Source organism: Dendropsophus ebraccatus, chromosome 14 (assembly GCF_027789765.1).
Source record: "Dendropsophus ebraccatus isolate aDenEbr1 chromosome 14, aDenEbr1.pat, whole genome shotgun sequence".
Classification (NCBI taxonomy): Eukaryota; Metazoa; Chordata; class Amphibia; order Anura; family Hylidae; genus Dendropsophus; species Dendropsophus ebraccatus.
Window position 1 is genome coordinate 1,278,039 of NC_091467.1, and position 24,048 is coordinate 1,302,086.

General features: G+C 48.1%; 1 long non-coding RNA gene across 1 annotated transcript; it reads left to right on the plus strand.

The window, feature by feature from the left end:
• The first annotated feature begins 8,494 nt into the window (after positions 1–8,494).
• Positions 8,495–22,978, plus strand: LOC138773024 (uncharacterized). Its single transcript, XR_011359868.1, has 2 exons — positions 8,495–8,596; positions 22,553–22,978. It is a non-coding gene; the product is annotated as an uncharacterized lncRNA (long non-coding RNA).
• Positions 22,979–24,048: the final 1,070 nt, after the last annotated feature.

Below are 24,048 nucleotides of genomic sequence, written 5' to 3' on the forward strand. Positions count from 1 at the left end.
GACTGTATACCAGAGAGAGACTGCTATACCAGGGAGAGAGACTGTACCCCAGAGAGAGAGACTGCGATACCAGAGAGAGAGACTGTATACCAGGGAGAGATGACTGTATACCAGGGAGAGACTGTATACCAGGGAGAGAGACTGTGTACCAGGGAGAGACTGTACACCAGGGAGAGACTATATACCAGGAGAGGCTGTACGCCAGGGAGAAGACTGTATACCAGGGAGAGGCTGTATACCAGGAGAGACTGTATACCAGGGAGGAGACTGTATACCAGGGAGAGACTGTATACCAGGGAGAGACTGTACACCAGGAGAGAGGCTGTACACCAGGGAGAGACTGTATACCAGGGAGAGACTGTACACCAGGAGAGAGACTGTATACCAGGGAGAGGCTGTATACCAGGCAGAAGACTGTATACCAGGCAGAGAGACTGTATACCAGGGAGAGAGAGACTGTTACAGGGGGAGAGAGACTGTATACCAGGGAGAGACTGTATACCAGGCAGAGAGACTGTATACCAGGCAGAGAGACTGTATACCAGGGAGAGAGACTGTATACCAGGGAGAGAGACTGTTATACAGGGAGAGACTGTACACCAGGGAGAAACTGTTATACAGGGAGAGGCTGTATACAGGGAGAGACTGTATACCAGAGAGAGACTGTATACCAGGGAGAGAGGCTGTATACCAGGAGATGAGACTGTTATACCAGAGAGAGACTGTATACCAGGGAGAGAGATGTACACCAGAGAGAGAGGACTGTATACCAGGGAGAGACTGTATACCAGGTAGAGACTGTATACCAGGGATGAAGAAGACTATATACCAGGGGGAGGACTGTACGCCAGGGAGAGACTGTATACCAGGGAGAGAGGCTGTATACCAGGGAGAGAGACTGTATACCAGGGAGAGAGACTTATACAGGGGGAGAGAGACTGTATACCAGGGAGAGACTGTACACAGAGAGAGAGACTGTATACCAGGGAGAGACTGTATACCAGGAGAGAGACTATACCAGAGAGAGAGACGTATACCAGGGAGAGACTGTATACCAGGGAGAGACTGTATACCAGAGAGAGAGACTGTATACCAGAGAGAGATGTATACCAGGGAAGAGACTGTATACCAGGGAGAGAGACTGTATACCAGGGGAGAGAGACTGTACGCCAGGGAGAGAGACTGTTATACCAGGGAGAGACTGTTTAAACAGGGAGAGAGACTGTATACCAGGGAGAGACTGTATACCAGGAGAGAGACTGTACACCAGAGAGAGAACTGTACGCTAGGGATAGACTGTACACCAGGGAGAGGACTGTATACCAGGAGAGAGACGTACGCCAGGGGAGAGAGACTGTATACCAGGGAGAGAGGCTATATACCAGGGAGAGAGACTGTATACCAGGGAGAGAGACTGTACGCTAGGGATAGACTGTATACCAGGGAGAGAGACTGTTATACCAGGGAGAGACTGTACGCCAGGGAGAGACTGTTACACCAGGGAGAGAGACTGTATACCAGGGAGAGAGGACGTTACGCCAGGGAGAGAGACTGCTACCAGGGAGAGAGGCTATATACCAGGGAGAGAGACTGTATACCAGGGAGAGAGACTGTACCACCAGGGAGAGAGACTGTATACCGGGAGAGAGACTGTACACCAGAGAGAGAGACTGTATACCAGGGAGAGAGACTGTATACCAGAGAGAGAGACTGTATACCAGGGAAGAGACTGTATCAGGGAGAGGGAGACTGTTATACCAGGGAGAGACGTATACCAGGGAGAGACTGTATACCAGGAGAGAGACTGTACACCAGGGAGAGAGACTGTATACCAGGGAGAGGAACTGTATACCAGGGAGAGAGGACTGCTATACAGAGAGAGACTGTACACCAGAGAGAGAGACTGTATACCAGGAGAGATGACTGTATACCAGGGAGAGAGACTGTATACCAGGGGAGAGAGGCTGTATACCAGGGAGAGAGACTGTATACCAGGGAGAGAGGTTGTATACCAGGGAGAGAGACTGTATACCAGGGAGAGACTGTACACCAGAGAGAGAGACCTGTATACCAGGGAGAGAGACTGTATACCAGAGAGAGAAGAGACTGTATACCAGAGAGAGAGACTGTTATACCAGGGAGAGACTGTATACCAGAGAGAGACTGTACACCAGAGAGAGAGACTGTATACCAGGGAGAGACTGTTACACCAGGGAGCAGAGAGACTAACCAGGGAGAGAGAGGGCTGTATACCAGAGAGAGACTGATATACCAGGGAGAGAGACTGTATACAGGGAGAGACTGTATACCAGGGAGAGAGACTGTACACAGAGAGAGAGACTGTATACCAGAGAGAGAGACTGTATACCAGGGAGGAGACTGTATACCAGGGAGAGAGACTGTATACCACGGAGAGAGACTGTATACCACGAGAGAGAGACTGTATACCAGGAGGACTATATACCAGGGAGAGACTGTATACCAGGGAGAGACTGTATACCAGGGTGAGACTGTACACCAGGGAGAGACTGTATACAGAGAGAGAGACTGTATACCAGAGAGAGAGACTGTTATACCAGGGAGAGACTATATACCCGGGAGAGAGACTGTATACCAGGGAGAGAGACTGTATACCAGGAGAGGCTATATACCAGAGAGAGAGACTGTATACCAGGGAGAGACTGTATACCAGGGAGAGACTGTATACCAGGGGAGAGAGATGTATACCAGGGAGAGAGGCTTATACCAGGAGAGACTGTATACCAGGGAGAGGCTATATACCAGGGAGAGGCTGTATACCAGGGAGAGACTGTATACCAGGGAGAGACTATATACCAGGGAGAGAGACTGATACCAGGGAGAGAGGCTGTATACCAGGGAGAGAGGCTGATATACCAGGGAGAGAGACTGTATACAGGGAGAGAGGCTGTATACCAGGGAGAGAGGCTGTATACCAGGGAGAGAGACTGATACCAGGAGAGAGGTTGTATACCGGGAGAGAGACGTATACCAGGGAGAGACTGTATACCAGGGAGAGAGACTGTATACCAGGGAGAGAGACTGTATACCAGGGAGAGAGACTGTATACCAGGGAGAGACTGTATACCAGGGAGAGAGACTGTATACCAGGGGAGAGACTGTATACCAGGCAGAGAGACTGTATCCAGGCAGAGAGACTGTATACAGGGAGAGAGACTGTACACAGGGGAGAGAGAGAGACTGACACCAGGGAGAGAGACTGTATACCAGGGAGAGAAGTTATACCAGGGAGAGAGACTGTACGCCAGGGAGAGACTGTATACCAGGGAGAGGCTGTATACCAGGAGAGACTGTATACCATGGAGAGGCTGTATATCCAGGGAGAGGCTGTATACCAGGGAGAGACTGTACACCAGGGAGAGAGACTGATACCAGGCAGAGAGACTGTATACCAGGGAGAGAGAGACTGTTACCAGGCAGAGAGACTGTATACCAGGCAGAGAGACTGTATACAGAGGAGAGAGACTGTATACCAGGCAGAGAGAAGGTATACCAGGGAGAGGCTGTATACCAGGGAGAGACTGTATTACCAGGGAGAGACTGTACACCAGGGAGAGGCTGTTCACCGGGAGAGGGCTGTATACCAGGAGAGATGTACGCCAGAGAGACTGTATACCAGGGAGAGACTGTACGCCAGGGAGAGACTGTACGCCAGGGAGAGACTGTAAGCCAGGGGAGAGGCTGTTCACCAGGGAAGAGACTGTTATACCAGGGAGAGAGACTGTATACCAGGGAGACTGTATACCAGGAGGAGACTGTACACAGGGGAGACTGTATACCAGGGAGAGACTGTACACCAGGGACAGGCTGTACGCCAGGGAGAAAAAGCTTTTAGGAGGAAGTTAGGTAGGGAGGGACCCCAAAAAGCCTGAGAGACTGTACACCAGGGAGAAGACTGTACACCAGGGAGAGACTGTACACCAGGGGAAGACTGTACACCAGGGAGAGACTGTACGCCAGGGAAAGACCGTGCGCCAGGGAGAGACTGTACACCAGGGAGAGACTGTATACCAGAGAGAGACTGTATACCAGGGAGAGACTGTACACCAGGGAGAGACTGTATACCAGGGAGAGACTGTACACCAGGGAGAGACTGTACACCAGGGGAAGACTGTACACCAGGGAGAGACTGTACGCCAGGGAAAGACCGTGCGCCAGGGAGAGACTGTATACCAGGGAGAGACTGTATACCAGGGAGAGACTGTATACCAGGAGAGACTATACGCCAGGGAGAGATTGTACACCAGGGGGTGGGGGACTGTACAACAGGGAGAGACTATACGCCAGGGAGAGACTGTATACCAGGGAGAGACTGTACCCAGGGAGAGACTATACGCCAGGGAGAGATTGTACACCAGGGGGGGACTGTACAACAGGGAGAGGACTATACGCCAGGGAGACTGTATACCAGAGGAGAGACTGTACTCCAGGGAAAGACTGTACGCTAGGGAGAGACTGTACGCTTTACTAGGGACAGACTGTACACTAGGGAGAGACTGATATATAGGAGAGGTTTGTATACCAGGGAGAGAGACTGTACACCAGGGAGACTGTATGCCAGGGAGAGACTGTATGTAGGGATAGACTGTATACCAGGGAGAGACTGTATACCAGGGAGAGACTGTACGCTAGGGACAGACTGTACGCTAGGACAGACTGTACCCAGGGACAGACTGTACAACAAATAGAGCAGAGGACTGTACAACCAAATAGAGACTGAACACTAGGGAGAGGCTGTACGCCAGGGAGAGGCTGAACACTAGCAAAGACTGTACGCCAGGGAAAGACCGTGTGCTAGGGAGAGACTGTACGCTTCGCTAGGACAGACTGTTCAGTAGGGAGAGACTGCATGCCAGGGGAGAGACTGTACGCCAGGGAGAGAGACTGTACGCCAGGGAGAGAGACTGTACACCAGGGAGAGACTGTACCAGGGAGAGAGGCTGTATACCAGAGAGAGAGACTGTATACCAGGGAGAGACTGTATACCAGGGAGAGACTGTACGCCAGCGAGAGAGACTGTACTCCAGGGAGAGAGACTGTACACAGGAAGAGAAAGCTTTTAGGTGACGTTAGGTAGGGAGGGACCCCCAAAAGCCATTGTAAGGCTAAAAGTATAATAAGCAGAGCTTTAGAAGCTGTTGTGTGACAGGCAGTGTGTTCGGAACAGGCAGGCAGTGCAGTGTCAGCAATAGGCTGTAGTGTATTTTACTGGTGAGATAGGGTATACAGCTGTATACTGTGAGTGAGCTATAAAAGCTATTATCTTGCTACTACTGATTTCTGGGGCCCCAAGCGAAGTCATGTGCTGCCCCTTGTAGTATATAGACCCCCCTGTGTACTCCCCAGTTATATGTAGACCCCCTGTGTGCTGTTCAATTATACATAGCCCCCCTGTTGCTCCCCCAGTATACTATATAGACCCCCTGTATGCTGCCCCCAATTGTATATGCCCCCAATTGTATATACCCCTTTGTGCTCCCCCAGTTGTATATACCCCCTGTATGCTCCCCCACTAGTATATAGCCCCCCTGTGTGCCCCCCATTATATGCACCCCCTGAGAGCTCTTTAGCGCAGCTTGGGGCATCATCACTGATGAGCCCAGCCGCCTGTCAACTGACGCTCATCAAAATGAACAGCCACTGGATTGACCCAGACTTCACTTCTCCACCAGTTGGAAGCATCGAAAAGTAAAGTCGCATGTTTCAGGTCTAAGTCTCATTTCCTTCTCCTCCACCACCATAAAAATTGGCCATTTAAAAAAATATATCAAAGTCACCTGAAGGGCCATGTTCTCAATTTTTTCGAGGGCTCACTTTATAGGCCTCCATATATTTTTTTTTAGACGCTCACCTCATGGGGCGCAAGCTCATTTTTCGAGGGCTCATCTCATGGGCCTCTATATAATTTTTTTGAGGGCTCATCTCATGGCCTGTGAGAAGATACAAGTTGTCATAGTAGATGAAGATACGTGTCACCGAGGTGCCTGGCCGGTAGCTTTTGACAGTACTCTAGGTTTCTGACACTTTTATTAATGCATCAGCTGTTTGCACAGCTGATCAGGGTCCGGCTTTACTGTAGCGGTCTAAGAGACGGGTGGGATGACTGCTCCCACGCATTTCAGGCTTTTCCATTGCCTCATAAAATAAAAGGACTGCTGTTTGTCTAAACAATATGGGGAGAGAGACTCTATTGCCATTTAAAGTAATTCCCCCACCTCTAGCTCTACTTTTTAAGGCGAGGGTGAGTGCTGTATAATTTCCCCCATGCCTATGCTATCTGTGGTTGTCATGGGCAACGTAATTTAAAGGGGTGCATGATAAAGTTTTTTGCTTATTATTTGGCTTTCTGTCCACGCTTATGTAGAGGAAAGAAGTTTTCCAAGTATTTCTTCCATTATACATAGAGGTTATATTGTGTTTGGAGTCTATAGTGGAGTGTATAGGCATGCTTCCCCTGCTGTTCCCAGTTGGTTAGATGCAGCCAGGCATGCTTCCCCTGCTGTCCCAGTGGTTAGATGCAGCCAAGCATGCTTCCCCTGCTGTCCCAGTTGGTTAGATGCAGTCAGGCCATGCTTCCCCTGCTGTCCCAGTTGGTTAGATGCAGCCAGGCACGCTTCTCCTGCTGTCCCAGTTGGTTAGATGCAGCCAGGCACGCTTCCCCTGCTGTCCCAGTTGGTTAGATGCAGCCAGGCACGCTTCCCCTGCTGTCCCAGTTGGTTAGATGCAGCCAGGAACAGAGAGTGACCCCCTCTGAGGAGCCGGGACAGAGAGCGGCCCCCTATGAGTAGCCGGGACAGAGAGCGGCCCCCCTCTGAGGAGCCGGGACAGAGAGCGGCCCCCTCTGAGGAGCCGGGACAGAGAGCGGCCCCCCTCTGAGGAGCCGGGACAGAGAGCGGCCCCCTCTGAGGAGCCGGGACAGAGAGCGGCCCCCTCTGAGGAGCCGGGACAGAGAGCGCCCCCCTCTGAGGAGCCGGGACAGAGAACGCCCCCCCTCCCCCTCTGAGGAGCCGGGACAGAGAGCGCCCCCCCTCTGAGGAGCCGGGACAGAGAGCGGCCCCCTCTGAGGAGCCGGGACAGAGAGCGGCCCCCTCTGAGGAGCCGGGACAGAGAGCGGCCCCTCTGAGGAGCACGGGACAGAGAGCGGCCCCCTCTGAGGAGCCGGGACAGAGAGCGCCCCCCTCTGAGGAGCCGGGACAGAGATACGCCCCCCCTCCCCCTCTGAGGAGCTGGGAAAGAGAGCGCCCCCCCTCTGAGGAGCCGGGACAGAGAGCGGCACCATCTGAGGAGCTGGGACAGAGAGCGCCCCTCCCCCCCCCCCCCCCCCCCCCCACTGAGGAGCCGGGACAGAGAGCGGCCCCCTCTGAGGAGCCGGGACAGAGAGCGGCCCCCTCTGAGGAGCCGGGACAGAGAGCGGCCCCCTCTGAGGAGCGGGACAGAGAGCGGCCCCCTCTGAGGAGCCGGGACAGAGAGCGGCCCCCTCTGAGGAGCCGGGACAGAGAGCGGCCCCCTCTGAGGAGCCGGGACAGAGAGCGGCCCCCTCTGAGGAGCCGGGACAGAGAGCGGCGCCATCTGAGGAGCCGGGACAGAGAGCGGCGCCATCTGAGGAGACGGGACAGAGAGCGGCCCCCTCTGAGGAGCCGGGACAGAGAGCGGCCCCCTCTGAGGAGTCACCTCTCACTAGCATCCTCTCTATTATTATATTATGGTGTTAGTCATGTTTTGGTTGGTTGTATTGGTCAGTGACTAATCTATGTTACATCTATGCTGCGGGTCTGTAGACTCTCCGCTGCTACTGCTGCTGCTGGTAGTTGCAAAACAGGAGTCCGTGGAGCCTTAGTTGCGAGTCTCAAAACACGGGATAGCCAGATATCTCTAGCCTATTCCCACGGGGCCTCCATGATGGGGAGAGCACCACACCACCCTGATAAATAGCCCCTTAAGTCCACTTGGTTGCGAGTATTGGAAACATAAATAGGGAAACACCAGGGTGGCCCCTTATTGTCAGGGTCTAACTCAAGGTGCGAGTATTGTGACATGACAAGGGCTTGCCAAGGCAGGCTTCCATCCACAGACAGCCGTTTCGGGGTTTTTGCCCTCGTCAGTGTGGAGCAGGATTCTGGCTAGTTGGGGCTAGTTTTTCACTGTTCTCCTTGAGTTCAGTGATAACTGTGTTTTGTTGTTTTGTTGCTGCTGGTAGTTGTTTCATGGAATACAGTGATATTATAGAGTACATTGTATCACCAGTCTACAGTAAACTCAGCAGCTCCCCCCAGTGGTGCAGCCAGCAGGCAGGATGGTAGCATGTATATCCAGAAACAGCGCCACCCCTGTCCTCAGGTTGTGTGTGGTATTACAGTCAGCTCCATTCTCTAGTCCAGGATAATGTTAGGAGGGAGTCTATGAGGTACGGACCCCATAACCGCGGTCTCTTTCTATTCTAGATCCTAGTAACGTGGGGAACTTCTTCACCCTGGAATCGGTGTTTGTGGCTCCGAGGAAAGGAATCTACAGCTTCAACTTTCATGTAATAAAGGTTTACCAAAGCCAAACAATACAGGTGAGTGCCCCCCACCATTTACCCTGGGGACAAGTCACTCTAGCAGGCTGTGTGTGTGAGTGTGTGTGTGTGTGGGGGTGTCCGTGTTGTGGGGAGGGGCTCTTGTGTGTGTGGGGGGGAGGGGCTCTTGTGTGTGTGTGTGGGGGGGGGAGGGGCTCTTGTGTGGGGGGGGGGGAGGGGCTCTTGTGTGTGGGGGGGGAGGGGCTCTTGTGTGTTTGTGTGGTCCTGTGTGTGTGTGTGTGGGGGTCCTGCATGTGTGTGTTTTAGGGAGGGGGTCCTGTGTGCGTGTGGGTGCTGTTTGTGTGTGGGGAGGGGATCCTGTGTGTGTGTGGGGTCCTGTGTGTGTGGGGGGGGAGGGGGGGTGTTCCTGCGTTTGTGTGTTTTGGGGAGGGGGTCCTGTGTATGTGTGTGTTTGGGGGGGGGGGGGGTCCTCGTGTGTGTGTGGAGGGGGTCCTGTGTGTGTGTGGAGGGGGTCCTGTGTATGTGAGTGTTTGGGGGGGGATCCTGTGTGTGGAGGGGGTCCTGTTTGTGTGTGTGGAGGGGGGCTGTGTGTATGTGCAGGGTCCTGTGTGTGTGTGGGGCGGGAGGGAGACTGTATGTGTGCATGGGGGGGGGTCCCTGTGTGTGTGTGTGGGAAGGGGGGGTGGGGGGGGGTCATGCAGGTGCAGTGCAGGTGTAGGTCGTGCAGGTGCAGTGCAGGTGTAGGTCATGCAGGTGCACTGCAGGTGTAGGTCATGCAGGTGCAGTGTAGGTTATGCAGGTGTAGGTCATGCAGGTGCAGTGCAGATGTAGGTCATGCAGGTGCAGTGCAGGTGTAGGTCATGCAGTGCAGGTGTAGGTCATGCAGGTGCAGTGCAGGTGTATGTTATGCAGGTGTAGGTTATGCAGGTGTAGGTCATGCAGGTGCATTGCAGTTTTAGGTCATGCAGGTGCAGTGCAGGTGAAGGTCATGCAGGTGCAGTGCAGGTGAAGGTCATGCAGGTGCAGTGCAGGTGTAGGTCATGCAGGTGTAGGTCATACAGGTGCAGTGCAAGTGGTGGTCGTGCAGGTGTAGGTCATGCAGGTGCAGTGCAGGTGTAGGTCATGCAGGTGCAGTGCAGGTGTAGGTTATGCAGGTGAAGGTTATGCAGGTGTAGGTCATGCAGGTGCATTGCAGTTGTAGGTCATGCAGGTGCAGTGCAGGTGAAGGTCATGCAGGTGCAGTGCAGGTGTAGGTCATGCAGGTGCAGTGCAGGTATAGGTCATGCAGGTGCAGGTCATGCAGGTGCAGTGCAGGTGTAGGTCATGCAGGTGCAGTGCAGGTCATGCAGGTGCAGTGCAGGTGTAGGTCATGCAGGTGCAGTGCAGGTCATGCAGGTGCAGTGCAGGTGGTGGTCGTGCAGGTGTAGGTTATGCAGGTGTAGGTCATGCAGGTGCAGTGCAGGTGTAGGTTATGCAGGTGCAGGTGTAGGTCATGCAGGTGCAGTGCAGGTGTAGGTCATGCAGGTGCAGTGCAGGTGTAGGTTATGCAGGTGCAGTGCAGGTGTAGGTCATGCAGGTGCAGTGCAGGTGTAGGTCATGCAGGTGCAGTGCAGGTGTAGGTCATGCAGGTGCAGTACAGGTGTAGGTCATGCAGGTGCAGTGCAGGTGTAGGTCATGTAGGTGCAGTGCAGGTGTAGGTCATGCAGGTGCAGTGCAGGTGTAGGTCATGCAGGTGTAGGTTATGCAGGTGCAGTGCAGGTGTAGGTTATGCAGGTGCAGTGCAGGTTATGCAGGTGCAGGTGTATGTTATGCAGGTGCAGTGCAGGTGTAGGTTATGCAGGTGCAGTGCAGGTTATGCAGGTGTAGGTCATGCAGGTGCAGTGCAGGTGTAGGTAATGCAGGTGCAGTGCAGGTCATGCAGGTGCAGTGCATGTGGTGGTCGTGCAGGTGTAGGTTATGCAGGTGTAGGTCATGCAGGTGCAGTGCAGGTGTAGGTCATGCAGGTGCAGTGCAGGTGTAGGTTATGCAGGTGTAGTGTAGGTTATGCAGGTGCAGTGCAGGTGTAGGTCGTGCAGGTGTAGGTCATGCAGGTGCAGTGCAGGTGTAGGTCATGCAGGTGCAGTGCAGGTGTAGGTTATGTAGGTGCAGGTGTAGGTCATGCAGGTGTAGGTCATGCAGGTGCAGTACAGGTGTAGGTCATGCAGGTGCAGTGCAGGTGTTGGTCATGTAGGTGCAGTGCAGGTGTAGGTCATGCAGGTGCAGTGCAGGTGTAGGTCATGCAGGTGTAGGTTGTGCAGGTTATGCAGGTGCAGTGCAGGTTATGCAGGTGTAGGTTATGCAGGTGCAGTGCAGGTGTAGGTTATGCAGGTGCAGTGCAGGTTATGCAGGTGCAGGTTATGCAGGTGCAGGTCATGCAGGTGTAGGTTATGCAGGTGCAGTGCAGGTGTAGGTTATGCAGGTGCAGTGCAAGTGTAGGTTATGCAGGTGCAGTGCAGGTCATGCAGGTGTAGGTTATGCAGGTGCAGTGCAGGTTATGCAGGTGTAGTGCAGGTGTAGGTTGTGCAGTGCAGGTGTAGGTCATGCAGGTGTAGGTTGTGCAGTGCAGGTGTAGGTCATGCAGGTGTAGGTTATGCAAGTGCAGTGCAGGTGTAGGTCATGCAGGTGCAGTGCAGATGGTGGTCGTGCAGGTGTAAGTTATGCAGGTGCAATATAGATGATATACTCTTTTTTGGTCCAGTAGTTCGTACACAGAATAATCTCTTTACAGTGTTCTCACTGCAGACAAACATACTCAGCTTCTCGCTGGCGGACTCAGATATATATATATATATATATACTCTTGTAGATGAGAGCTCTGATGCTGGTAGATATATACAAGTCAGGCCTGTATTTAGGGTTCATGCTGCCCTAGGCACTTTGCATGCTGAGGCGCCCCCCCCCCCCCCCCCCCGGCACTGGCAGGTTACATGCATGGTATATACCCTGGCACTTGGGTGCGCCCGCTCTTCTCATCAAACAGACGTGATGGAGGAAGGAAGGAGGCTGGAAATGTCTTAGTTGGGGACCATTTCTGTCCAGTGTCGGACTGGGGGACCTGGGGCCCACCAGAGGAAATGATCCTTGGGGCCACCAATATAGAACCAGTGAAACACGACATGCTGACCCGCTCCTCTCCTGGATTCATCTGTATCTGTGACAAATCCCTTGGGAATAACATTTTCAGTCGAACTAAAACTCTCAGGACCCCCTCCATTTATTCAGGGTATGCTGGGAGTTGTAGTCTCTGAGAGGACAACCCTGTAATAAATCCCTGTGTGCAGAGTCTCCTGGTGGCTGCAATCTGTGGGTGACAACCATCAGCCCTGAAGGTCCAGCGATACATCTGTCTACAGCCGCAGTTATCAGAGGATTGTACTACTGTACTACAACTCCCAGCATATCCTGAGGGCTGCAGACTGTCAGTACATGCTGGGAGTTGTAGTGTCTGCAGAGGCTGGGGGGTCAGGAGGAGAGGCTGGGGGGTCAGGCTGGGGGTCAGGGGGAGAGGCTGGGGGTCAGGGGAAGAGGCCTGGGGGGTCAGGGGAAGAGGCTGGGGGGTCAGGGGGAGGGGCTGGGGGTCAGGGGGAGAGGCTGGGGGGTCAGGGGGAGAGGCTGGGGGTCAGGGGGAGAGGCTGGGGGTCAGGGGGAGAGGCTGGGGGTCAGGGGAAGAGGCTGGGGGGTCAGGGGGAGAGGCTGGGGAGACAGAGCGGCTGGGGGCAGCCGGAGGGCAGGGGAGCAGAGGCAGGCTGGTTCCCCCCCTCCCCCAAATGCAGGTCCGGGGGGGGGCATTGATTGTCGGGGTCCGGGGTGAGCTTCCCCCCTTCCCTGCTCTGCAGCGGTCACGTGATGTGACGTCATCGCCGAGCAGGAGAGAAGATCCAGGACCGCGGGGCTGCAGCTGTGAGCTTCTGGCCTCTGTCAGGCTGCATGTGCCGGAAGCTCACCCCGTCCCCGGCGACCTGCGGACCCCAGACCTGCATTGAGAGGGGGGAAGCTCACCCCGGACCCCAGCAATCAATACCCCCCGACCCCCCCCCCCCCCCCCCCCCCCCCCCCGGCACGGACTAGGCACCCGTGGGCCGGTGCCTATGGCGGCGGAGGGGGTTAAAAAAAAAAGTCTTCCCTGCGGGTGCCGCCCTAGGCACTGGACCACGGGTGCCTAGTGGCAAATACTGCCCTGAGATAAGTACTTTACACAGTCCTTGAATATTTTATACTTGACTTTAGTTACTTGGTTGAACTTTGGTTTACTTAGCGGTGGTGATAGTGGACTGATGGCTGCAGGTTAGGGACCTTACGCGGAGCCAAGGGTACTCGGTCAAGCATGCTTGAGGAAGGTCTCTGGATGAGACAGAAACGTTGCACTGGCTGATGTATTTTTTTGAATAAACACTAAAGGGGTTCTCCAGCGCTACAAAAACATGGCCACTTTCCCCCTACTATTGTCTCCAGTTTGGGTGCAGGTTTTGAAGCTCAGTTCCATTGAAGTAAATGGAGCTTAATTGCAAAGCGCACCTGAGCTGGATACAACAGTAGGGGGAAAAGTGGCCATGTTTTTGTAGCGCTGGATAATCCCTTAAAGATTTTTTTCACTTAATGGAAGTGCCGCAATTTCTTGAATTTATTTGAAGAGGAAACGTTTATCCAGCCTGGCACTCCAGCACCATAAACTGGGAGAGCAGTCCACTCTGAGATCTATCTATCTATCTCCTATCTATCTATCTATCTATCTATCTATCTATCTCTTATCTCTCATCTATCCCCTATCTATCTCCTATCTATCTCCTATCTATCTCCTATCTATCTATCTCCTATCTATCTATCTCCTATCTATCTATCTCCTATCTATCTATCTATCTATCTCCTATCTATCTCCTATCTATCTATCTATCTATCTCCTATCTATCTATCTCCTATCTATCTATCTATCTCCTATCTATCTATCTATCTATCTATCTATCTATCTATCTATCTATCTCCTATCTATCTATCTCCTATCTATCTCCTATCTATCTATCTCCTATCTATCTATCTATCTATCTATCTATCTATCTATCTATCTATCTCCTATCTATCTATCTCCTATCTATCTATCTATCTATCTATCTATCTATCTATCTCCTATCTCTCCTATCTATCTCCTATCTATCTATCTATCTATCTATCTCCTATCTATCTATCTCCTATCTATCTATCTATCTATCTATCTATCTATCTATCTCCTATCTATCTCCTATCTATCTATCTATCTCCTATCTATCTATCTCCTATCTATCTATCTCCTATCTATCTATCTCCTATCTATCTATCTCCTATCTATCTATCTATCTATCTCCTATCTATCTATCTCCTATCTATCTATCTATCTCCTATCTATCTATCTATCTATCTATCTCCTATCTATCTCCTATCTATCTATCTCCTATCTATCTATCTCCTATCTATCTATCTCCTATCTATCTCCTATCTATCTATCTATCTATCTATCTATCTATCTATCTATCTCCTATCTATCTATCTATCTATCTATCTATCTCCTATCTATCTATCTATCTATCTATCTATCTATCTATCTATCTCCTATCTATCTATCTCCTATCTATCTATCTATCTATCTATCTATCTATCTCCTATCTATCTCCTATCTATCTCCTATCTATCTATCTATCTATCTCCTATCTATCTATCTATCTCCTATCTATCTATCTATCTATCTATGTCCTATCTATCTCCTATCTATCTATCTATCTATGTCCTATCTATCTATCTATCTATCTCCTATCTATCTCCTATCTATCTATCTCCTATCTATCTCCTATCTATCTATCTATCTCCTATCTATCTATCTATCTATCTCCTATCTATCTATCTATCTATCTATCTCCTATCTATCTATCTATCTATCTATCTATCTATCTATCTCCTATCTATCTATCTCCTATCTATCTATCTATCTATCTCCTATCTATCTATCTATCTCCTATCTATCTATCTCCTATCTATCTCCTATCTATCTATCTATCTATCTATCTATCTATCTATCTATCTATCTCCTATCTATCTATCTATCTATCTATCTCCTATCTATCTCCTATCTATCTATCTCCTATCTATCTCCTATCTATCTATCTATCTATCTATCTATCTATGTCCTATCTATCTCCTATCTATCTATCTATCTATGTCCTATCTATCTATCTATCTATCTATCTATCTATCTATCTCCTATCTATCTCCTATCTATCTATCTCCTATCTATCTCCTATCTATCTATCTCCTATCTATCTATCTATCTATCTCCTATCTATCTATCTATCTATCTATCTATCTATCTCCTATCTATCTATCTCCTATCTATCTATCTCCTATCTATCTATCTATCTATCTATCTTCTATCTATCTATCTATCTATCTATCTATCTATCTATCTATCTCCTATCTATCTCCTATCTATCTATCTCCTATCTATCTATCTATCTATCTATCTATCTATCTATCTATCTATCTATCTATCTCCTATCTATCTCCTATCTATCTATCTCCTATCTATCTATCTATCTATCTCCTATCTATCTATCTATCTATCTATCTATCTATCTCCTATCTATCTCCTATCTATCTATCTATCTATCTATCTATCTATCTATCTATCTCCTATCTATCTATCTATCTATCTATCTCCTATCTATCTCCTATCTATCTATCTATCTATCTCCTATCTATCTATCTATCTATCTATCTATCTATCTATCTATCTATCTCCTATCTATCTATCTATCTCCTATCTATCTATCTATCTATCTATCTATCTATCTATCTATCTATCTCCTATCTATCTATCTCCTATCTATCTATCTATCTATCTATCTATCTATCTATCTATCTATCTATCTATCTCCTATCTATCTATCTATCTATCTATCTATCTATCTATCTCCTATCTATCTATCTCCTATCTATCTATCTCCTATCTATCTCCTATCTATCTATCTATCTATCTATCTATCTATCTATCTATCTATCTCCTATCTATCTATCTATCTATCTATCTCCTATCTATCTATCTATCTATCTATCTATCTATCTATCTATCTCCTATCTATCTATCTCCTATCTATCTATCTATCTATCTATCTATCTATCTATCTATCTATCTATCTCCTATCTATCTATCTATCTATCTATCTCCTATCTATCTCCTATCTATCTATCTATCTATCTATCTATCTATCTATCTATCTATCTATCTCCTATCTATCTCCTATCTATCTATCTATCTCCTATCTATCTCCTATCTATCTATCTATCTATCTATCTATCTATCTCCTATCTATCTATCTATCTATCTATCTATCTATCTATCTATCTCCTATCTATCTCCTATCTATCTATCTATCTATCTATCTATCTCCTATCTATCTATCTCCTATCTATCTATCTATCTATCTATCTATCTATCTATCTATTATCTATCTCCTATCTATCTATCTATCTATCTATCTATCTATCTATCTCCTATCTATCTATCTATCTATCTATCTATCTCCCATCTATCTCCTATCTATCTATCTCCTATCTATCTCCTATCTATCTATCTCCTATCTATCTCCTATCTATCTATCTATCTATCTATCTATCTATCTATCTATCTATCTATCTATGTCCTATCTATCTATCTCCTATCTATCTATCTATCTCCTATCTATCTATCTATCTATCTATCTATCTATCTATCTCCTATCTATCTATCTATCTCCTATCTATCTCCTATCTATCTATCTATCTATCTATCTATCTATCTATCTATGTCCTATCTATCTATCTATCTATCTATCTATCTATCTATCTATCTATCTATCTATCTCCTATCTATCTCCTATCTATCTATCTCCTATCTATCTATCTATCTATCTCCTATCTATCTATCTATCTATCTATCTATCTATCTATCTATCTCCTATCTATCTATCTATCTATCTCCTATCTATCTATCTATCTATCTATCTATCTATCTATCTATCTATCTATGTCCTATCTATCTATCTATCTATCTATCTCCTATCTATCTCCTATCTATCTATCTCCTATCTATCTCCTATCTATCTATCTCCTATCTATCTATCTATCTATCTCCTATCTATCTATCTATCTATCTATCTATCTATCTATCTATCTATCTATCTCCTATCTATCTATCTATCTCCTATCTATCTATCTCCTATCTATCTCCTATCTATCTATCTATCTATCTATCTCCTATCTATCTATCTATCTATCTATCTATCCATCTATCTATCTATCTATCTATCTATCTATCTATCTATCTATCTCCTATCTATCATCTATCTATCTATCTATCTATCTATCTATCTATCTATCTATCTATCTATCTATCTCCTATCTATCTATCTATCTATCTATCTATCTCCTATCTATCTATCTCCTATCTATCTCCTATCTATCTATCTATCTATCTATCTCCCATCTATCTCTCTATCTCCTATCTCTCTATCTCCTATCTATCTATCTATCTCCTATCTATCTATCTATCTATCTCCTATCTATCTATCTATCTATCTATCTATCTCCTATCTATCTATCTCCTATCTATCTCCTATCTATCTATCTATCTATCTATCTCCCATCTATCTCTCTATCTCCTATCTCTCTATCTCCTATCTATCTATCTCCCATCTATCTCTCTATCTATGAGGTTTACTATGTTGCTTAAAGGGAAAACAAAGTAAACAATAAGCAGAAGCAGCAGAATGAGATGTGACTTCTTCTTGTGAGATTTTGGCCTCTTCATCCGCCGTCCACGACGTCCGTGTTAACCTGATCTCTGCATCACTTTATCACACTGATTATGGCAGCAAATCTTGTAATTACAGGAATCAGACTTCCGCTTTGATGTCTTTTCTTTTGAACCTGAAACCTATTATATAAAATGACCTTTAAGCAGGGACAGAAATGACCCCTATCTGCAGCGCTTCCCTCCTCGCCGCCTCTGTCGTCTCTGAAAGGCCGTCATTGTTCCCACAAATATCAGAAACTATCTACAGAAAACATTCATCTTATCCGGGAAGATTTATAGAAAAATTGTGTTTAGAAATGAACAATGTTACCAGGAATCTATATCGACTAGCTGCTTTACACTGTATATACACAGAAGAGGGGGTCCTGCTCCCCTATATCTCTATAGTACACCCTCAGAAGCAGGAGACTAGCTGTTATGTCTCCATACACTGTATATACAGAAGAGGGGGTCCTGCCCCCCTATATCTCTATAGTACACCCTCAGAAGCAGGAGACTAGCTGCTATGTCTCCATACACTGTATACACAGAAGAGGGGGTCCTGCTCCCCTATATCTCTATAGTACACCCTCAGAAGCAGGAGACTAGCTGCTATGATGTCTCCATACACTGTATATATACAGAAGAGGGGGTCCTGCTCCCCTATATCTCTATAGTACACCCTCAGAAGCAGGAGACTAGCCGCTATGTCTCTATACACTGTATATACAGAAGAGGGGGTCCTGCTCCCCTATATCTCTATAGTACACCCTCAGAAGCAGGAGACTAGCTGTTATGTCTCCATACACTGTATATACACAGAAGAGGGGGTCCTGCTCCCCTATATCTCTATAGTACACCCTCAGAAGCAGGAGACTAGCTGCTATGTCTCCATACACTGTATATACAGAAGAGGGGGTCCTGCTCCCCTATATCTCTATAGTACACCCTCAGAAGCAGGAGACTAGCTGCTATGTCTCCATATACTGTATATACAGAAGAGGGGGTCCTGCTCCCCTATATCTCTATAGTACACCCTCAGAAGCAGGAGACTAGCCGCTATGTCTCCATACACTGTATATACAGAAGAGGGGGTCCTGCTCCCCTATATCTCTATAGTACACCCTCAGAAGCAGGAGACTAGCTGCTATGTCTCCATATACTGTATATACAGAAGAGGGGGTCCTGCTCCCCTATATCTCTATAGTACACCCCCAGAAGCAGGAGACTAGCCGCTATGTCTCCATACACTGTATATACAGAAGAGGGGGTCCTGCTCCCCTATATCTCTATAGTACACCCCCAGAAGCAGGAGACTAGCCGCTATGTCTCCATACACTGTATATACAGAAGAGGGGGTCCTGCTCCCCTATATCCCTATAGTACACCCTCAGAAGCAGGAGACTAGCTGCTATGTCTCCATATACTGTATATACAGAAGAGGGGGTCCTGCTCCCCTATATCTCTATAGTACACCCCCAGAAGCAGGAGACTAGCCGCTATGTCTCCATACACTGTATATACAGAAGAGGGGGTCCTGCTCCCCTATATCCCTATAGTACACCCTCAGAAGCAGGAGACTAGCCGCTATGTCTCCATACACTGTATATACAGAAGAGGGGGTCCTGCTCCCCTATATCTCTATAGTACACCCTCAGAAGCAGGAGACTAGCCGCTATGTCTCCATACACTGTATATACAGAAGAGGGGGTCCTGCTCCCCTATATCCCTATAGTACACCCTCAGAAGCAGGAGACTAGCTGCTATGTCTCCATACACTGTATATACAGAAGAGGGGGTCCTGCTCCCCTATATCTCTATAGTACACCCCCAGAAGCAGGAGACTAGCTGCTATGTCTCCATACACTGTATATACAGAAGAGGGGGTCCTGCCCCCCTATATCTCTATAGTACACCCTCAGAAGCAGGAGACTAGCTGCTATGTCTCCATACACTGTATATACAGAAGAGGGGGTCCTGCTCCCCTATATCTCTATAGTACACCCTCAGAAGCAGGAGACTAGCTGCTATGTCTCCATACACTGTATATACAGAAGAGGGGGTCCTGCCCCCCTATATCTCTATAGTACACCCTCAGAAGCAGGAGACTAGCCGCTATGTCTCCATACACTGTATATACAGAAGAGGGGGTCCTGCTCCCCTATATCTCTATAGTACACCCTCAGAAGCAGGAGACTAGCTGCTATGGTGTCTCCATACACTGTATATACAGAAGAGGGGATCCTGCTCCCCTATATCTCTATAGTACACCCTCAGAAGCAGGAGACTAGCTGCTATGTCTCCATACACTGTATATATACAGAAGAGGGGGTCCTGCTCCCCTATATCCCTATAGTACACCCTCAGAAGCAGGAGACTAGCCGCTATGTCTCCATACACTGTATATACAGAAGAGGGGGTCCTGCTCCCCTATATCTCTATAGTACACCCTCAGAAGCAGGAGACTAGCTGCTATGATGTCTCCATACACTGTATAAATACAGAAGAGGGGGTCCTGCTCCCCTATATCTCTATAGTACACCCTCAGAAGCAGGAGACTAGCTGCTATGTCTCCATACACTGTATATACACAGAAGAGGGGGTCCTGCTCCCCTATATCTCTATAGTACACCCCCAGAAGCAGGAGACTAGCCGCTATGTCTCCATACACTGTATATACACAGAAGAGGGGGTCCTGCTCCCCTATATCTCTATAGTACACCCTCAGAAGCAGGAGACTAGCCGCTATGTCTCCATACACTGTATATATACAGAAGAGGGGGTCCTGCTCCCCTATATCTCTATAGTACACCCTCAGAAGCAGGAGACTAGCTGCTATGATGTCTCCATACACTGTATATACAGAAGAGGGGGTCCTGCCCCCCTATATCTCTATAGTACACCCTCAGAAGCAGGAGACTAGCCGCTATGTCTCCATACACTGTATATACAGAAGAGGGGGTCCTGCTCCCCTATATCTCTATAGTACACCCCCAGAAGCAGGAGACTAGCTGCTATGTCTCCATACACTGTATATACAGAAGAGGGGGTCCTGCTCCCCTATATCTCTATAGTACACCCTCAGAAGCAGGAGACTAGCTGCTATGTCTCCATACACTGTATATACAGAAGAGGGGGTCCTGCTCCCCTATATCTCTATAGTACACCCTCAGAAGCAGGAGACTAGCTGCTATGTCTCCATATACTGTATATACAGAAGAGGGGGTCCTGCTCCCCTATATCTCTATAGTACACCCTCAGAAGCAGGAGACTAGCTGCTATGTCTCCATACACTGTATATACAGAAGAGGGGGTCCTGCTCCCCTATATCTCTATAGTACACCCTCAGAAGCAGGAGACTAGCTGTTATGTCTCCATACACTGTATATACAGAAGAGGGGGTCCTGCTCCCCTATATCTCTATAGTACACCCCCAGAAGCAGGAGACTAGCTGCTATGTCTCCATACACTGTATATACAGAAGAGGGGGTCCTGCTCCCCTATATCTCTATAGTACACCCCCAGAAGCAGGAGACTAGCTGCTATGGTGTCTCCATACACTGTATATACAGAAGAGGGGGTCCTGCTCCCCTATATCTCTATAGTACACCCTCAGAAGCAGGAGACTAGCTGCTATGTCTCCATACACTGTATATACAGAAGAGGGGGTCCTGCTCCCCTATATCTCTATAGTACACCCCCAGAAGCAGGAGACTAGCTGCTATGGTGTCTCCATACACTGTATACACAGAAGAGGGGGTCCTGCTCCCCTATATCTCTGTAGTCACCCTAGATACACTAGGACTGGGCCACCGGGGAGCCAGGGAAATCCCCGGTGGGCCCCGCCCCCCCAGTCAGGGGACACAGGGCTGGTCTCCACAAGGTCTCCACTTAAGCCTAGCCAGGGCCCCGTGCTCCTCGGGGTTCCACTCAGTTCCTTTTTAACTGGAAGCGATCCTACAGAACCCCCGCAGTGTAAAACCCGGCCCCCACCCCCGCTCTGCGGCACACCAATTTCCCTCCCGCGGCCCCAGCACTCACCCGGAAAATCCCTGCAGTGTGAACCGCCCTCAGGACTCGCACAGCCCCCCCCTTCCCCAATAACCCTCTCACCCCCTCTCTAACTCACTAACTCAACTCTTAGTGACATTGCAGAGTTGAGTTAGTGAAAAAGCAGTCGTGTTAGTGAAATAGTATCATGTGGATATCAGCTCTGCTACATCATGGACCAATCAGGCAGAAGCAATGCATGATGGGAAATGTAGTTTTCTATCTCAGATATAGGCCATGTTTTAAAAAAAAAAATTGTAACTCAAATGGTAGCAGCTAGAAAGACGGGAGATGGCTCAAAATACTCAGGGGGGCTTGGTGAGTAAGACCAGCTAGGTTTGGGGGCAGTTAATTTTTTTTAACTCTTGGGGGGAATACCCCTTTAAATCTTGCAGTTTTTATTTTCCTTACTAGGTCCATGTCAGGAACTGTCCAGAACAGCAGCAAATCCCCATAGAAAACGGACAGTTCCTGACTTGGACAGAGGTGGCAGCAGAGAGCACTGTGTCAGACTGGAGAGAATACACTACTTCCTGCAGGACATACAGCAGCTGATATGTACTGGAAGACTGGAGAGTTTTACATAGAAGAAAATTTAAATATTTTATAACTTCTGACACAAGTACAGGGGCGCTTTCTGGCTATGCTGCACAGGTATGTAGAAGCTAAGGATCCTCTCACCTGAGTTGTACTAATGAATAGGCATCAAATGAATCACCCGGGGGCCACCACAAGCCCAGTGGGGTGTGTAACGATAGACGTGATCTCAGGACCGAATCCCTCTGATGGATCAGTGCAGGCGGATAAGCAGATGCCACAAATCCCATTACTGGTATAATAGCTGGAGTGCGCTGGACCAGTCAGTGGTAATAGTCCATTAAAAGCAACGCCACCCGGGCCTCTCCCTGACACCAGCTGATAGGAGAACCAATGGGGCTGTTGGAGAATATTGTGCCCTCCCATGTGGCCGTTTTCGCTGCTTCCTCAGAGCTCTAGGATTTAGGGCACACTTGTCCCAGGTCACTGTCACAGAATTCAGGCCACAGATTTGACCAATGAGATGTATTTTTGATTTTTTTTGCCTCCTATAATGACTTCTTCTTGTTCTTCAGGTTAATCTGATGCTCAATGGGAAGCCGGTCATCTCCGCTTTCGCTGGGGACAAGGATGTCACTCGTGAGGCAGCTACCAACGGAGTTCTTCTGTATTTGGATAAAGAGGACAAAGTTTACTTAAAACTAGAGAAAGGCAACCTGGTGGGGGGCTGGCAGTACTCCACCTTCTCCGGCTTTTTGGTGTTCCCTCTGTGAAGTCCGTGACAATCACCCCGGTGCAGGAGACTGGACAAACCCTTCACCTTTGTAATTCTGAGATCATTTTTATGTCATCGATGGATTGGTGTCTCTCTTGACCGACTCCTCATGGTGGCATTTGGAGTCGGAGTCCAGAAACATTTCAGAGAAACTTTTTTTGTGTGTTTGCAGTATATCTGGAGTCCATCGGACAATGAATATATATGCCTAATGTTACGAGTCTAACGCTGCCTGCAATTCTTACTCATCGAAAGGAATTTCTTCAGCCAAAAGGGAACCGATACGGCAAGGACGAAGGTGGGACCACTAGGGATAAGAAGGGAGAGCCGACTAGGCATAAGAAGGGAGAGCCGACTAGGCATAAGAAGGGAGAGACGACTAGGGATAAGAAGGGAGAGCCTATTGTTATTTCTATTATGAAAAGACGTCACCATGTTGGTTGTAATTATTCCGCCTTTGTTTCACCAATGTTAACTAAATGGATGATCAAAAATTGACTTTTTCATGTTATCTTGTAAACATGTAACGCTACGTGTCTGGTTGGGAGTTAAAGGGGCAGTATCACAGCTTCTTATTTGCTTCTTATGTGACCTGTTACAGGATGGTTTCTATATTGTAGCAGGTTGGGGCTCTCGCTTTGGAGGACCATTAAACACAACTCAAGACAGAAGTCCCAATGGGAGTTTACACGAGGAGATGGCTACCGCTCTACTTACAGGGTATTGCACCTTTACAGCCATTGGTCTTTGCTCTAATTAACCAAAAATACACTATAAACCAGCAGAGCAGCTAAGAAATACAGTTCATTAGTGTTGAGTGAAGTTGCTGAACTGTTCGGATTGGGCAACGTTCACCAAACCTGAACATTGGGCATTTGTCTCCTGGCGTCTAGAGAAGTTGGATGTTTCCAGGGCTTCCGGGAAAATATGGATACAACCTATGGCATCCTACTTCTCCAGACGCCAGGAGTAAAATGCCTAAGATTCAGGTTCGGCGGAGAACACTGCCAAATCCACTCAACACTACCTCTAATTATAAATCTTCTCCCGTTTTATGTATACAGTACTTACGCAGAGTTGTATCTATGATTCCAGGCTACGGACAAAGCTTGTATGCAGCCTAACCCTAATGTATGGCTGGCTGCAGCTTTAAAAGCAAGACAAGAGACTAAAAATCAGCATTGTGGGAAATGCCCACTGAGCTCTGAATGTAAAGCTTCACAAGCAGCACATCAGGGAAGGCTAGGGACTATAAGAAGGGAAGCCTGAATCTGTTCTGTATCTGCTCCAAACCAC